Raw genomic sequence first — 16671 nt, forward strand, 5'->3', positions numbered from 1 at the left:
CAATGTCCACCATAAGCAGCACTCTATCACGAGTCATGTTTGGTGGAAAAACAGAGTAAAAGGAGTCACCAAGTGACTCCTTTTCAAGTCTGAAACATTCATTCATTCAACATTTTTTTTTGTACCTATGACATGCCAACCACCGTGCTGGATGTTGTGGTTTCTAAAACAAAGAACAGCCCCTGCTATCAAGGAGCTGAGATCTTTGCAATGGTGTGACTGGTGCTATGAAAGATTATAATAGGCTTCTTAGAGAGAACAGAGGAGGGGTCAAGCGCCCAGACTGAAGAGGACTTGGTGGCAGGGATGGGATGGAGATTAGGGAAGTCTTCCTGGAGAGGACCCCCAAGTTGAGACCTGAAAGGTGAGAAGAAATTAGCCAAATGAAAAAGCTATATTTTTATCCCTGAGAGGTGTGCAGAAAAAACAAAACTGTGTGTACGAAGCCACCAGGGTGATAATACAAACTTGAGTTGTTTGCTAGATTGAATATTTTCTACTTCAAAAACATTTAAATGCCCAATTAACACAAAAACCATTAATAACTTTTCTTTCATGTGGTATAGTGGGTCATGCCTTTAATCTCAACATTATGGAAGGCTGAGGTGGGAGGATTTTTGAGCCCAGGAGTTTGAGACCAGCCTGGGCAACATGTCTCTATGTTTAAAACTGTAGGCCGGGTGCAGTGGCTCATGGCTGTAATCCCAGCACTTTGGGAGGCCAAGGTGGGTGGATTGCCTGAGGTCAGGAGTTTGAGACCAATCTGGCCAACATGTGAAACCCTGTCTTTACTAAAAAAAAATACAAAAAAATTACCCAGGCATAGGTGTGCCTTGTAATCCCAGCAACATGGGAGGCTAAGGCAGGGGAATTTCTTGAACCAGGGAGGTGGAGGTTGCAGTGAGCCGAGATGGTGCCACTATACTCCAGCCTGTGTGACAGAGCAAGATTCCGTTTCAAAAAAAAAAAAACAAAACTGTAATTTTTTTTTAAGAAATAGAGCAGATGTGACAAACCCTATATATAGAGAAAATAATCGTATCATTAAGCTCAGGTTCTGGTATAGAAAATCTGGGTTTGAATCCCAACTCTGATATTTACTAGCTTTGAATTTATCATGGGTGAGTATCTTGACTTCTCTAACTTTCAGTTTTTATATCTGTAAAATAAAAATAATACATTAGACTATTGAGAGGATTAAATGAGATGTGTATAAAGTACTCAGAATAGTTGCTGGTACACGTGAAATTCTTTTTTTTTTTTTTTTTTTTGGGACGGGGGTTTACTTATTTTTCCCCCGGTTGGAGTGAAATGGCGCGACTTGGGCTCACCGCAACCTCCGCCTCCCGGGTTCAGGCAATTCTCCTGCCTCAGCCTCCTGAGTAGCTGGGATTACAGGCACGCACCACCGTGCCCAGCTAATTTTTTTTATTTTTAGTAGAGATGGGGTTTCACCGTGTTGACGAGGGTGGTCTCGATCTCTTGACCTCGTGATCCACCCGCCTCGGCCTCCCAAAGTGCTGGGATTACAGGAGTGAGCCACCGCGCCCGGCCTTGAAATTCTTAATAAATGTCAGTTAAAAAAAGCAAAAGATGTTGGGGCTATTACAAATAACTGGAAATACCATAAAGGCTTAATATTTCTGAACAACTGGACAGAAAGACTAGTCTGAACTACAAGAAAATCTAAGAAATGTTACTTGCAGTTCTTGTACATAGAGTTACTGGTACAATGAACATGTTGCTGATATGTCTTCTCCTACGGATATTTATCTTTTTTTCTTATTTCCCCCAAGAGATTATAAAACTCTTAAGGATAAAGACTATGCTTCATTTACCTTTGTACTTCTGAAACACCAAGTGTAGGGCCTTAAAACAAGGAGGCCCTCAAAAAATACTTGGTGAATAAAATGATTTCAGATCAATGTAGTTGTGGTCACTGCAGACAGGCTAAATAATTTGGTAACTTTGCAGCACAGCAATATCTTTACAAATATATATTAAAATAATAAAGTAACTAGAATATGATTCATTAAAGAAATTGAACAGTATTCTTAGGTGGTAACTTTGTAACTAGGGAGGCAGGAGTCTTGACATACATCTTCAATTTGAGCACATAAAACTAAATGTTAGGTCTTGTGGTCTCATTGACCTATTTTCTTTCTCAAGCAGAAAAAAAAATTTTTTTTCTCATTTTTTCTCAAAGCTTTTCCCAACACTACTTTCCAGTAACATGGCCATGTGACAATGAGTATCACCTCTGACAAAGGTTTAAAGTGGAAGAAAAAAAAAATTGAAGGAGAAAGGTAAATAAGCAGAGTATTACCTAAAAAGACAAACTGTTCCTCCGCAGGAAGTTTTTGTGGTTGCCAGATTAAAGGAGACAACAGATGCCATTTGTGAAATACAAAGCTCAAGATAACTATACAATATGTACATATTTAGTGGTTCAGAATTTAATGAACCAATTCAATAAACAACTTTAGGATGTTCTTGCTTTATCTTCAAAGGAGAATTTTTTGTTGTTATTGCTCAATGCAATAATAAAATGATTGGTTCTATCCTTAGACTAAAATCTGGACTTTTAATTTAATTTTTATTTTTTTTGAGACAGAGTTGTGCAGTCTGGAGTGCAGTAGCATGATCGTGGCTCACTGTAGCCTCCACTTCCTGGGGTCAAGTGATCCTCCCACCTCAGCCTCCCAAGTAGCTGGGAATACAGAAGCTGACCACCACATCAGGCTAATTTTTGTATTTTTTGTAGAGATGGGGTTTTGCCATGTTGCCCAGGCTGATCTTGAACTCTTCAAATGCTAAAGTGATCACTGCAATTAAATAAAAATAATTGGGCAGAAGTGCCAATTTAATTAGTACAGCTAAACTAGTGAAAAACAGGCACAGCTAAACAAAATTAATGTAAAATAATCAAAACTTTTGAGTGCATCAAGTATGGAAAAAAGTTCTCAAGTACTAAAGTATTTCAAATCACAGAAAGGGTAAGTTCTTTTCTTTGCATTTCCAGTAACTCTAAAAATAAACCTTTATATATTTTCCAGATTTAAAAAAACTTTATTATTAAAAAAATTAACACTATACAAATATATAATATCAAAAACCAACATTTTATTTAAACTTCCCCTTTGGAGGTAGCCAGTGCTATCAATTGAGTTTTAACAACTGCTTTTCAGGCCAAGTGCCCTAGCTCATGTCTGTAATCCCAGCACTTTGGCGGGCTAAGGTGAGGAGATCTCTTAAGGCCAGGAATTCAAGACCAGCCTGAGCAACATGGCAAGACTTCAGCTCTGCAAAAAAAAAAATTTTTTTTTAATTAGCCAGGTATTGTGCCACATACCTGTTGTCCTACCTACTCAGGAGGCTGAGGCAGGAGGACTGATTGAGTCCAGGAGTTCAAGGCTGAAGTGAGCTATAATCCTGCCACTATACTCCAGGCTGGGTGACAGAAAGAAACCCTGTCTCTAAAAAATAAAATAAAAAAAAAACACAAAAAACCACCTTTCGATCACATGAGACAATAGGAGAGCTGCTCTAAATAAGTTTATACTTATTGCTTACATTTCTCCTTTTATCTGTGCCCTTCCTACTCCACTACTAAGGAAGAACAAAAACAAAAATAAAAAATACACGCTAATCCTCCAAACAGACAACCCACAAATAAGATTAACTCCTGAAAAAAAAATGATAAGGTGACTGAGCAAAATTGTGACACTAGGTAGTAGTAACACATTTCCTTTCATTGCCTTCAATAATAACAAACAGGAACAGCATTTTTCTTTCAAAGACAACTGGAAGAGCCTACCTAATTATCATGTTTTTTAGCTTTTAAAAAATAATTTTGTGGCTGGGCACAGTGACTCACGCCTGTAATCCCAGCACTTTGGGAGGTCCAGGTGGGCAGATCACCTGAAGTCAGGACTTTGAGGCCCATCTGGCCAACATGGTGAAACCCCATCTCTACTAAAAATACAAAAATTAGCCAGACCTGGTGGTGCTCACCTGTAATCCCAGCTACTCAGGACGCTGAAGCATGAGAATTACTTAAACCTGGGAGGCGGAGGTTGCAGTGAGCCAAGATCGTGCCACTGTACTTTAGCCTGGGCCATAGAGCGAGAGACTCAGTCTCAAAGTAAGTAAATAAATAAATAATAAATAAAATTTTGTATACAATGAGGCATTTTGAAGTGCCAGAGAGTAAGGACGTAATAAAACAAACAAAAAACACCTACAGGAACAAAAAGCTGGCAATGGCTAAAAGTAGAACACACTGTGAGCAACAAAATAAAGCAGTATTAGATTATAACCCAAAGTATTAAAAATAAATATCCATGAGTCCATACTACCATAAATAAATAAGTAAATAAGGTAGAAAAATTTCCTGTGTAGAATTCCAAATAATTTATGTAAATACTCTACCCTCAAGGAAGTGAAACATAACTCCCCCCATCAGCTCTTTAACTGAGGGCTGCAATATTGTACCCTTCTGAAGGGTACAATATGGCAAGGGGAAAAAAAGAGTAACTATGCAGTTGAGAAAGCTGACAAAACTTCCTTAGCCAGGTGATCAAGGTTAACATCAACAGTGATAAGTCATGCTGATATAGTACTATCTACTTTTGGTATGATATGACAAGAATGGCATTTTACCTCTGTGGTCTTCCTACCCCAAACCCACAACTGCAGTCTAATTATGAAAAACACAACATAAAAATCCCAACTGAGGGAACATTCTACAAAATATTTGACCATTATTCTCAAAATTGTCAATTTCTTCATCAAAACTGAAGAAAAGTCTGAGTGACTGTCATAGGAACGAGATGCCTAAAGAAACAAAATGACTAAATGTAATACAGTATCCTGGATGGGATTCCAGAAGAGAACAAAGACAATAAGTAAATCTAAATAAACTATGGATTTAGTTAATAATAATACATCAATATTGGTTCACTAATTTTGACAAATGTACCATACTACTATGTTAGTGATAGAAAAACTGGGTGTGGTGTATATGAGAACCCTACTATCTTTGAAACTTCTCTATAAATCTAAAATTATTCTAAAATAAAAGCCTTCTTGTAAAAAAACTTTAAAATCTACTATATATATATAACTTATATATATAATTTTCTCACATGGAATGAGAAATATCATGAAAGCCAGTTCTTCCTGAAGAATTATCTTATTAATTAAAATAATGTAACACTAGGCTGAGTGCGGTGGCTCACGTCTGTAATCCTAGCACTTTGGGAGGCCAAGGTGGGTGGATTGTCTGAGCTCAGGAGGTCGAGCTCAGCCTGGGCAACAGTAAAACCCCATCTCTACTAAAATACAAAAAATTAGCCAGGCGTGGCGGCACACACCTATAGTCCCAGCTACTCGGGAGGCTGAGGCAGGAGAATTGCTTGAACTCCAGAGGAGAAGGTTGCAGTGAGCAGATATCACGCCACTGCACTTCAGCCTGGGCAACAGGGCAAGATTCCATCTATAAAAAAAATATATATATATATATATGTGCCTGTGTGTGTGTGTGTATAAATATATAAAAAACACTAATTTAAAAATATTGTTTAAATGAGCTATAAGAAATGAAAATGCTAAAACAAAATACTGGAGAGTAATTAAGAATTTTGCATACTTAATACTTTCACAACCAAGAAATTGTCATGGCTTTTGGGATTTTCACCTTCAAGTTCCTCTGCTAAAATATTAATACTGTTAAAATACTGTGTTTTTATCTTGCATGATTATTTTGGGCCATTTGAAGAGGAACTGCTGTTTCCATTTTTCCTCCAAGCTTAAACCCAATAAGATTACCTGTTATCTCTTTCCTCAACAGATAAGAAAATTTTCAAGAGATTTTCCTGACAAAACAGAGGTTTTCCTGACGTAACACAGGTTTTCATATCATAACATGGAGAGACCTATTATAATTGGAAAGTTTCCATTTAAATTAATTCTATAACTTTACATGTATAAGCAGTTTCTAGGTATTTATGGTCTAGGTAAGACTGATTAAACTAAATAATGTCAGGTTGACTTTGCAAGCTTCCTTTCTCACATTAAATTAATAGTACAGTCTCAGTCTGTTCCTACAAAACACCTGAGAGTAGGTGATTTATAAAGAACAGAAATTTGTTTCCTCACAGTTCTGGAGGCTGGGAATTCTAAGATCAAGGTGCCAGCAGGTTCTCCATCTGGTGAAGGCCTTGGGTCTCTGCTTCCAAGGTGGCACCTTGAACACTGTGTCCTCACACAGTGAGGGAAAAGGAACAGAAGGAAAAAAGGACTGAACTCACTCCCTCAAGCCTTTTTATAAAGGTGCTAATCCCATCCATGAGGGCAGAGCCCTCATGACCTAATCACCTCCTAAAGACCTCACTTCTTAATACTGCTACACTGAGAATTAGGTTTCAACATGAATGTGGAGTGGACACATTCAAACTATAGCAAGTACTCACTATAAATTTTTTTTTTTTGAGACGTAGTCTCTCTCTGTTGCCAGGCTGGAGTCCAGTGGCGCAATCTCGGCTCACTGCAACCTCTACCTTACAGGTTCAAGCAATTCTCCTGCCTCAGCTTTCCAAGTAATTGGGACTATAGGCGCGTGCCACCATGCTCAGCTAATTTTTGTATTTTTTTCTTAGATGGAGTTTCGTTTCTGTTGCTCACGCTGGAGTGCAATGGCATGATCTTAGCTCACTGCAGCCTCCGCCTCTCAGGTTCAAGCCATTCTCCTGCCTCAGCCTCCGGAGTAGCTGGGATTACAGGCACCTGCCACCATGCCCAGCTAATTTTTTGTATTTTTAGTAGAGACAGGGTTCCACCATGTTGGTCAGGCTGGTCTCGACCTCCTGACCTCAGGTGATCCACCTGCCTTGGCCTCCCAAAGTGTTGGGATTACAGCCATGAGCCACGGCGCCTAGCCTAAATTTTGTATTTTTAGTAGAGAAGGGGTTTCACATGTTGGCCAGGATGGTCTCGATCTCTTGACGTTGTGATCCACCCACCTCGGCGTCCCAAAGTGCTGGGATTACAGGAGTGAGCTACGGTGCCCAGCCTTTACTATAATTATCTAATAGACATCAAAGGCAATTCTGATACTAGAACTCACATAAGTACCTCTTCAGAGTGCTTACTACACAGCAGTAATATTAGGGACATACACTTCTTTTTGTAGCCAAACTTTTTAAAAAACTGCAATGAAATTATAATTATAAAATTTTAAAACAAGGTCTAGCACTGCTGTGGATTACTATGGATCTGAATGAAAAATCAGCTTAAAAATGTATTTTCCAAAAGGGTCATAGGGCAGGAGTCCTCCTATTTAGTCTTCTGACCAACTTCATAGCATTAGTTATTGATGAGTTATTGAGGCCTGTTCAGTACTTTCAGAAGCCTCTCTCAAGCTCACCCACTGTTCTCCTGACTCCTTTACTGCTGATGCTTACACAATCCATTCACCTGCTCGTAACAAGAACGTGTGAATAGTACTCAGAGTGCCCACATGGCCCTGCCCTGTGAGGGTCCACAGGAAAAATCCCTTTGGTTTCAATATTAGGTATAATGGTACATTCTCTGAACAATTCGCTTCTATTTAATCTTATGAATTATGTGAATCCTATAAATTAATGAGTCTTATAGTGGAAACAGCTCCTTTGGAAGATATATCAGAATTGAGTGTTCCTTCAAACTTCTCCATCCTCCAAAGTTCTGATCTCTGTCTTCTGTCCCTGCTCTCAACCTACCTCCTTTGAGAATCTCTTTAGGAAGGAGAAATGTTTATGATGAGAGTGTGAGGTACTTATAAATGACGTGCAAGCAGATAAAAGCACGAGCCCCTGCTCTTAAGTGATCATGTTATCATCTTCAGGTTTGTTGACAGAATTTAGAGCCAAATTAATAGAGCACTTTACCATATGCCTTTTGTGCACCAACCTTAAACCTTCTATTTCTCTAAGCTTATTTTCCCTTTGTATCCTTTTTAAATTAACTTTGTTTTAAATTTATTTAATTTTTTGTATCACATACATTATTATAACCATCTTATATCTTTCATAAGACAAAATGGGGTAGAAATAATCTATCAATAAGGAGTATCCACTTGAGGTGGCAGAGTGAATACTCTAAGAAACCATGTACCCTTCCTAATACTATGTAGAAAAAAAGCCATGTCTAAATCACTGCAAAAAAAAAAAAAAATTGTAAGATCTGAACTGATCTTAATCAACTGATCTTAATTGTATTTATCCGAGAGAAAAACCAACCGTTATATTCGTGAAAATTGTGAAATAGAAACAACTTTAAAAGGAAAAAACGCTGCTTTAAAAAAAGCATTACCAGAAAATTATGATTAATAAAATGTTACCACTGTAATAATTAGGAAAGAATAATTTATATAGCTTAAAAAAAAGTTTAAGTAAATTTATTACTCATTCTGCAATTGCTGTTTACCTTACTGACAACAAGTATTTAAACATTTTTTTTGTCAAAATGGATATTATATTTTCATAGGCAGCCTCTTCCTACCCCATTCCCAAAGAGGGTGTTTTAAAATACTGTCATGGAAGCAAGATATACACAATAATGACTCACAGAGACAATCTTACCACACCCGAAATGATTATCACACAAACATTATCAATGACACATCAGTGATGGGAAATCAACTTACCATTAGGATTTCGCCAGAGAAAAACAGACACAGGAGCTTGGCAACACAGTGTTTTTAACGCTGTTCTAAGACACTGGGTCACTTGACTACTGCAATAATTGGGGAAATCTTGTTTCAAACACTAGGCAGAATGCTTCTTTCTGGGACATTTGAAAAGTAAGGACTATGAAGCCAAATCAGTATAGAAATTTTGCCTGGCTTCACTCTTCTTGCTACTTATGCCTTGGATCCCTTCACTAAAAACCCACTTCACAGTTGATCATTAACTTCATTAGCAGTTGGTAAGAATAATTCTGAGTGATGCAGACTATCCCAGCAGTCACATGACAAACATAACTTACACATGTCAAGGCAGGAGTGGGGAAAGTATACATGACAAAAGAAAGTAGTCAGCCTCGCACTGTTTGACCTAGGGCAGTGTGACTTCCCTGAGTTGCCATGTCATGAAAAACGAATAGTAAGAAAAAAACAAGAACCATTCTTTTGTGGTTTTTTTTGTGTGTGTGTGAATTCTGGATTGGCATCCACTAATGTACATTTATTTCCTCAAGTCACTTATATCAGCCTTGACTACCCAGATCTAACTCTTTAAAACTAAGGAGTCATGATTAGATTTACTTTCCCCTTTGTGATAGAAATATTTATGTTTTGAGACAGGGTCTCAACTCTGTTACCCAGGATGGAGTGCATCAGTGCGATCATGGCTCACTGCAGCCTAGATCTCCAGGGCTCAAGTGATCTTCCCCCCACCTCAGCCTCCTGAGTTGATAGGACTACAGGTGTGTGCTACCACACCTGGCTTTTTTTATTTTTATTTTTTTGAGACAAAATTTCGCTCTTGTTGCTCAGGCTGGAGTGCAGTGACCAAATCTCAGCTCACTGTAACCTCCACCTCCCTGGTTCAAGTGGTTCTCCTGCCTCAGCCTTCTGAGTAGCTGGGATTACAGGTGCGCACCATTACACCCAGCTAATTTTTTGTATTTTTAGTAGAGATCGGGTTTCTCCGTGTTGGGCAGGCTGGTCTCAAACTTCTGCCCCCAGGTGATCCACCCTCCTTGGCCTCCCAAAGTGCTGGGATTACAGATGTGGCTTATTTAAAAAATTTTATTTTTTGTAGAGATGGCGGGGGTGGGGGCATGGGGGTGTCTCAATATGTTGCCCAGGCTGGTCTCTAACCCCTGGGCTCAAGTGCTCCTCCCACCTCAGCCTCCCGAAGTGTTGAGATTGCAGGTATGAGCCACCACACCTGGCCTGAAATAGTATTTAAATGTTGCTACCTGATTAGTTGTTTTAAGATTCACAACCCAAGTTTATCATTTATATTTATTTATTTATGTTTAGATCTTCTTCCATGAATCCACACTAACAGTGACTTGTTTGGGTGATATTTCAGATTCCCTAGGGAGAAACTTACAATTACAATGCTTTGATATTACATATAATAACTTTTAAGTCTGAGGTTTTTCCAAATTTATATATTCTCCTTGGGCTAATTAGCATATGTTTTTAAAAGTCATACTCTAGGTAATTTAAACTATTATAATACTAAAGTAACTGCTTGAAAACATAACTATTGGTTATGAAAACATGACCAACTTCTATTCTGAAAATGAAAGAAGTATATCACTCTTAGAACTAAGTTCCAGTTTCCTAAGTTTCACATATATAGTTAAAAAAACAGATTTCCACCCTAAGAATCATTAAAAGACCTATGTGACTTCTAAAATTGCCTGTTTTTGAGTTTCTCAAACTCAAGTTTGAGAATTTATATTCTACAGAATAGCAGAAACATTAGTGTTTATCTGTTAGATTTATTTTCATTTCTTATCTTTAAAATATGTGTGAATTTTAAAAAAACTGTAATAAGTACTTATCAAAATACATAACTGTATAAAGGAAAAAGTAACTGGTCAGTAGATAATTTCTACTTCCAGGCTTTTTTTCCATGAATACACATAAACACATGCACAGCAATTTTTTTTTTGATGGGATCATCCAATATATTTTGTTTTCAACTTGTCTTTTTTATGTATCATGAGTATCTTTCTATGTCAGTAAACTTACCCCCAGTATTCAACTGGCTTCTGTATAATTTCCAATTTTTTGCTATTAAAGAGATATAACAAAAATTATGTAGCTTTATGTACCCGTGCAAATATTTCTGCAGAACAGATTTCTGAAAGTGGAACTGATGAATTATTGTATACTTTGAATAGATACCGTACCAAACTGACTCCATGAAGCTGAACTAACTACATTCCCACTATGGTATAAGAGACTGTGCCTCGTTAATGTTTTCTAATATCTATAATAATATTTTATATAATAAAACACTGCATATGCTAATATTACGTTTATCTGAACACTGTTCAAATGTTTCATATAAATGAATTTTTTTTTTTTTATACTGTTACAGAGTGTCTTCCAATCGCCAGCTATGGGGCAAGTTGGGAATGGAATGGGTGCCTCTGCCAGGCTTGCTTTCCCTCCCTTTCCAAAGTTGGCAGAATACTAGGCACTCTCCAGACACAATCCCAGGAGGTATATAAATAAATTTCAAGATAAACAATAAAACTTAAAATCATGTGTAAAAAAACCTTTCTAAAAAGCATTATGATTTTCCTGCCTTCTTAATTATGCAGAATAGTTACAATTTAGGATTTTCTTTACGATTATAAATTTTCAAAAAAGAAATCACAATTTGCCTATCTTCTGAAAAAGAATGTACTAGGCATAGTTTATTATTTTCTTTATGGGCCAGGCACGGTGGCTCACACCTGTAATCCCAGCACTTTGAGAGGCCGAGGCGGGCAGATCACGAGGTCAAGAGATCGAGGCCATCCTGGTCAACAAGGTGAAACCCCGTCTCTACTAAAAATACAAAAATTAGCTGGGTGTGGTGGTACGTGCCTATAATCCCAGCTACTCGGGAGGCTGAGGCAGGAGAATTGCTTGAACCTGGGGGACAGAGGTCACACTGAGCTGAGATCGCACCATTATACTCCAGTCTGGCAACAGAGCAAGGCTCTGTTTCAAAAAAAAATTTTTCGGCCGGGTACGGTGGCTCAAGCCTATAATCCCAGCACTTTGGGAGGCCGAGGCGGGTGGATCACGACGTCAAGAGATCGAGACCATCCTGGTCAACATGGTGAAACCCTGTCTCTACTAAAAATACAAAAAATCAGCTGGGCATGGTGGTGCGTGCCTGTAGTCCCAGCTACTCAGGAGGCTGAGGCAGGAGAATTGCCTGAACCCAGGAGGCGGAGGTTGCGGTGAGCCGAGATAGCGCCATTGCACTCCAGCCTGGGTAACAACAGCGAAGCTCTGTCTCAAAAAAAAAAAAAATTTTTTTTTCTTTATGATTTTGAAGATTATATATTGGATGCTACTTTCTTTAATACAGTAATGGATGTTGAGGCTACTGAGCTGTTTGCTGGAAGGCTGAGCTAGATCCAGAAGGTTGTACTTTTCCCATCAACCTGTCATCTACATTAGGTATTTTTCCTAATGCTATCCCTCCCTCCCCTAACCCCCATTCCCTGACACGCCCCAATGTGTGATGTTCTCCTCCCTGTGTCCATGTGTTCTCATTGTTCAACTCCCACTTATGAGTGAGAACATGCAGTGTTTGGTTTTCTGTTCCTGTGTTAGTTTGCCGAGAATGATGATTTCCAGCTTCATCCATGTTCCTGCAAAGGACATGAACTCATCCTTTTTTATGGCTGCACAGTATTCCATGGTATGTATGTGCCACATTTTCTCTATCCAGTCTATCATTGATGAACATTTGGGTTGCATTCCTATATACCAATAATAGACAAACAGCCAAATCATGAGTGAACTCCCGTTCACAACTGCTACAAAGAGAATAAAATACCTAGGAATACAACTTGGAAGGGATGTGAAAGACTTTTTGACTTCTTATGGCAGCATTTCTCTTTCAACTAGGCAGCATTTCTCTTACACTAGGCAGCAGCCTCTCTCTTCTGCCTAGTCTAAGCATGCCTGCCTCTAGGAGTAATCCCATCCTTCCACTTTCGTCCCATGCATACAATCTCTAATATGCTGCTTCTCATATATATATTTGAAAAAGAAAAGAAAAAAATTACGCAAGCAGATTCTCAGAGCAGACAGGAGGATAGTATGTTCTTCAAAGAAGGACACCGAAGTGTGAATAGGACACCCAAGTTTTAGGACATACGGAACAAGACATTCTACCTCTAAAGCCAGACATTAAAAGAGAGAAAAAATTATATAGAAAAGAATATTTAAAAGTTAAGGAGATATGATAAAAATTCTACTTCAATATTTAATCTAATATTTCCTGTTGTAAACATGATAAGGTATTTCTAAGTTTCCTTCCCATTTGAACATTATTGAAACATAATTTCAAGCATGGGTAGTGAGAAACTCAATAACATTTCTACAATTTGGGCAAAAAAAAAACCAATGCCTGGGATTACATACACACAAAAATACTGAGCATAGTTTATTGTATCTTAGGTGCTTTACGGTATTGAAACTTTTACAAGAGGTTATGTAAATCAACAGAAATAAATAAAATAACTTGAGTGGCAGAAAAAATAAGAACTCACTGCCAAGTAAATGCTTTGCCAAATGACCTTTAATGACTAACACTCTTGCCTCCATTTTTCTCTCACTGTAGTAAAATCAACTAAGAGATGGCAATCAAAACAAATTCTACAGTGTTTCCACCAAACCACTTTCTATTCAATGCCCCAAGCATGCTCTAAGAATGAAAGCATTCAGTGCTGGTGTCAGCCATAATTCTTTTAAATTACATTATAAATTTTCATTCTGTTGAAGCCATTTTAACCAATTCTCAGTTATCCACAGAAATAGGGAGCAGAATTTTGAACAGCTAGCATGATTAACTAAAATGATGTGCTTTTCTCCCCTATACATCCTCTATTAGAAGAGCTTATGGACACTGAAAATCCAAAATGCAAGCTGCAAAAGGAACAAAGAACAAAAGCATTAGAACTGAATCATGGGTAGGTGTGTGGGGGAAGAGAAAATGAGAGAGAAAATGCAGCATTAGAAGCTTTTCACTTTATATGCTTTTCTTTTTTATCTCTCCACTCTGTCACTCAGGCTGGAGTGCAGTGACACGATTTTGGCTGACTGCAACCTCCATCTTCTGGGTTCGAGCAATTCTCCTGCCTCAGTCTCCCCAGTAGCTGGGATTACAGGCAGGCGCCACCACACCCAGCTGATTTTTGTATTGTTAGTAGAGACAGGGTTTTGCCATGTTGGTCAGGCTGGTCTTGAACTCCTGACCTCAGGTGATCTGCCCATCTTGGCCTCCCAAAGTGCCGAGATTACAGTACAGGTGTGAGCCACTGCGCCTGGCCCCTCCTTTTGTTTTCTTGATGAAAAGTTATTATACAATGTTGTCCCTGTCCCCTCAGGGAGGTTCTCACAGCACCAATTATTAGTGATGACCGAAAAAAAAAACAAAAAAAAACCAAATTTCTTGAAATGAAAGTTATGGAGGTATGTGCAAAATATGAGACACGGAGACTTAGAATTCTCTCCCTGATCATTCTAGGATAAATGATCAACAAAAGCATGGACTCTTTACACATCAAACCACTATAAAGGAACTTGATATTGAAAAAGAGAATCCAGGCAAAGACAGTTTTGCATTGCCATGTTCAAACTCATCTCTAGTTCCTGGGCTAGAATTGACAATCCTGATGTAACTGAAAATACAGACAGAAGTGACTAAGCAGAATGAGGTTACTCTGGAAGAATCAAGAAAGACTTTTGAGGTGCTGATAATAATCCAGCTATTTGAAGAAGGAAGAATATTAAAGAAATACTAAGTACAAAGATTTGGGGGCAGGAACAAATTCAGCATGTTTGAGGGACAGGAAAAATTCTAGTGTACCTAATTCACTGAAAGACAAACAGAAAAAACCAGATGAGGTTGAAAAGAGAAGTAAAGACCAGATAATGAGGTTATAATCTATGACAAGGAACTTGGATTTCATTATAAGTGAAATGGGAAGTTATTGAGGCAAGCATGAAAAAAGCAAGGAGACCACTTAGGAGTTTTAGAGACAGATGATGTTAATGGTGGTAGAAAGAAGTGACTAGACAGACCATGGGATCTTTTGGGAGATTATAACCAAGAAAACTTGTCAGTCTACTAGACATGAGGCTAGTGAGAAAGAGTACTTGAGGTTGGAATCCTTGGTTTTGAGCTTGAGCAATTTGGTGGATAATAGTGCCAATTACCCACCCAATTTTTGTTTCTTTTTTTGTTTTTGTTTTTTGAGACAAAGTCTCACTCTGTTGTCCAGGCTGGAGTAAAGTGGCATGATCACATCTCACTGCAGCCTCAAACACCTGGGCTCAAGCAACCCTCCTGCCTCAGCCTCCTGAGAAACTGGAACCACAGGTGCATGCCACTACATCCAGCTAATTTTTTTGATCTTCTGTAAAGACGGGTCTTGCTATGCTGCCCTGGCTGGTTTTGAACTCCTGGGCTCAAGTGATCCTCCTGCCTCAGCCTCCCAAAGTGTTGGGATTGCAGGTTGTATTAGTCTGTTTTCGTGCTGTTGATAAAGACGTACCCGAGACTGGGTAATTTATAATGAAAAAAAAGTTTAATGGACTGACAGTTCCACGTGGCTTGGGAGGCATCACAATCATGGCAGAAGGTAAAAGGCATGTCTTACATGGCAGCAGGCAAGAGAGAATGAGAGAATTGAAAGTGGAAATCTCTTATAAAACCATCAGATCTTATGAGACTTATTCACTGCCACAAGAACAGTGCCACTGCACTCCAGTCTGTGTAACAGGGCGAGGCTCTGTCTCAAATAAAAAAAAATAAATAAATAAAAATAGGCTGGGTGCCGTAGTTCATGCCTGTAATCCCAGCACTTTGGGAGGCTGAGGCGGATGGATCACAAGGTCAGGAGTTCAAGACCAGCCTGGCCAACATGGTGAAACCCAGTCTCTACTAAAAGTACAAAATGTAGCTGAGCATAGTGGCAGGCACCTGTAATCCCAGCTACTTGGAGAATTACTTGAACCCATGTGCCAGAGGTTGCAGTGAGCTGAGATCATGCCACTGCACTCCAGCCTGGGCAATATAGTGAAACTTACTCTCAAAAAATAAAAATAAATAAATAGTAAAATAAATTTAGTCATAGTTTCTCCAAAATTACAACATATTCTGGAGAATTAAATGTTACTAAACCATTTTGCGATAGTCTTTTTTTTTTTTTTTTTTTTTTTTGAGACCAAATCATGCTCTGTTGCCCAGGCTGGAGTGCAGTGGTGCGATCGTGGCTCACTGCAACCACTGCTGCCCTGGTTCAAGTGATTCTCCTGCCTCAGCCTCCCAAGTAGCTGGGACTACAGATGAGTGCCACCACATGGGACTAATTTTTGTATTTTTAGTAGAGACAGAATTTCAGCATCTTGGCCAGGCTAGTCTTAAACTCCTGACCTCCTGATCCACCTGCCTTGGCCTCCCAAAGTGCTGGGATTACAGGAGTGAGCCACTGCACTGGGTTTATAATACTTATTTTTAAAAAAATCTTATCTCGTCTGGGCACCACGGCTCACGTCTGTAATCCCAACACTTTGGGAGGCCGAGGCAGGCAGATCACCTGAGGTCGGGAGTTGGAAACCAGCCTGGCCAGCATGTTGAAACCTTATATCTACTAAAAATACAAAAATTAGCCAGGTGTGGTGGTGGGTGCCTGTAAATCCTAGCTACTTGGGAGCCTGAGGTAGGAGAATTGCTTGGACCTAGGAGGTGGAGGTTGCAGTGAGCCGAGATTGTGCCATTGCACTCCAGCCTGGGTAACAAGAACGAGACTCTGTCTCAAAAAAAAAAAAAAAAAAAAAAACACCTCACGTATTTTCAGTAAATATTATTTTCTATTCTGACAATTCAAGTAAATCTTTAAGGAAAAGAGTCATGTGGTAACACAAGAATCATTGTT

At 38.8% G+C, this 16671-nt stretch overlaps 1 protein-coding gene and 1 non-coding gene across 6 annotated transcripts in view; both read right to left on the bottom strand.

The window, feature by feature from the left end:
* Nucleotides 1-16671, bottom strand: part of PRORP (protein only RNase P catalytic subunit) — a 154279-nt gene that overhangs the window by 72370 nt on the left and 65238 nt on the right. The gene's annotated exons all lie outside the window — the stretch shown is intronic.
* Nucleotides 11092-11230, bottom strand: LOC116526408. Its single transcript, XR_004258145.1, has one exon. It is a non-coding gene; the product is annotated as a small nucleolar RNA SNORA7 (small nucleolar RNA).

Source organism: Sapajus apella, unplaced genomic scaffold (genome assembly GCF_009761245.1).
Source record: "Sapajus apella isolate SASKATOON/1434 unplaced genomic scaffold, GSC_monkey_1.0 scaffold50, whole genome shotgun sequence".
Taxonomy (NCBI): domain Eukaryota; kingdom Metazoa; phylum Chordata; class Mammalia; order Primates; family Cebidae; genus Sapajus; species Sapajus apella.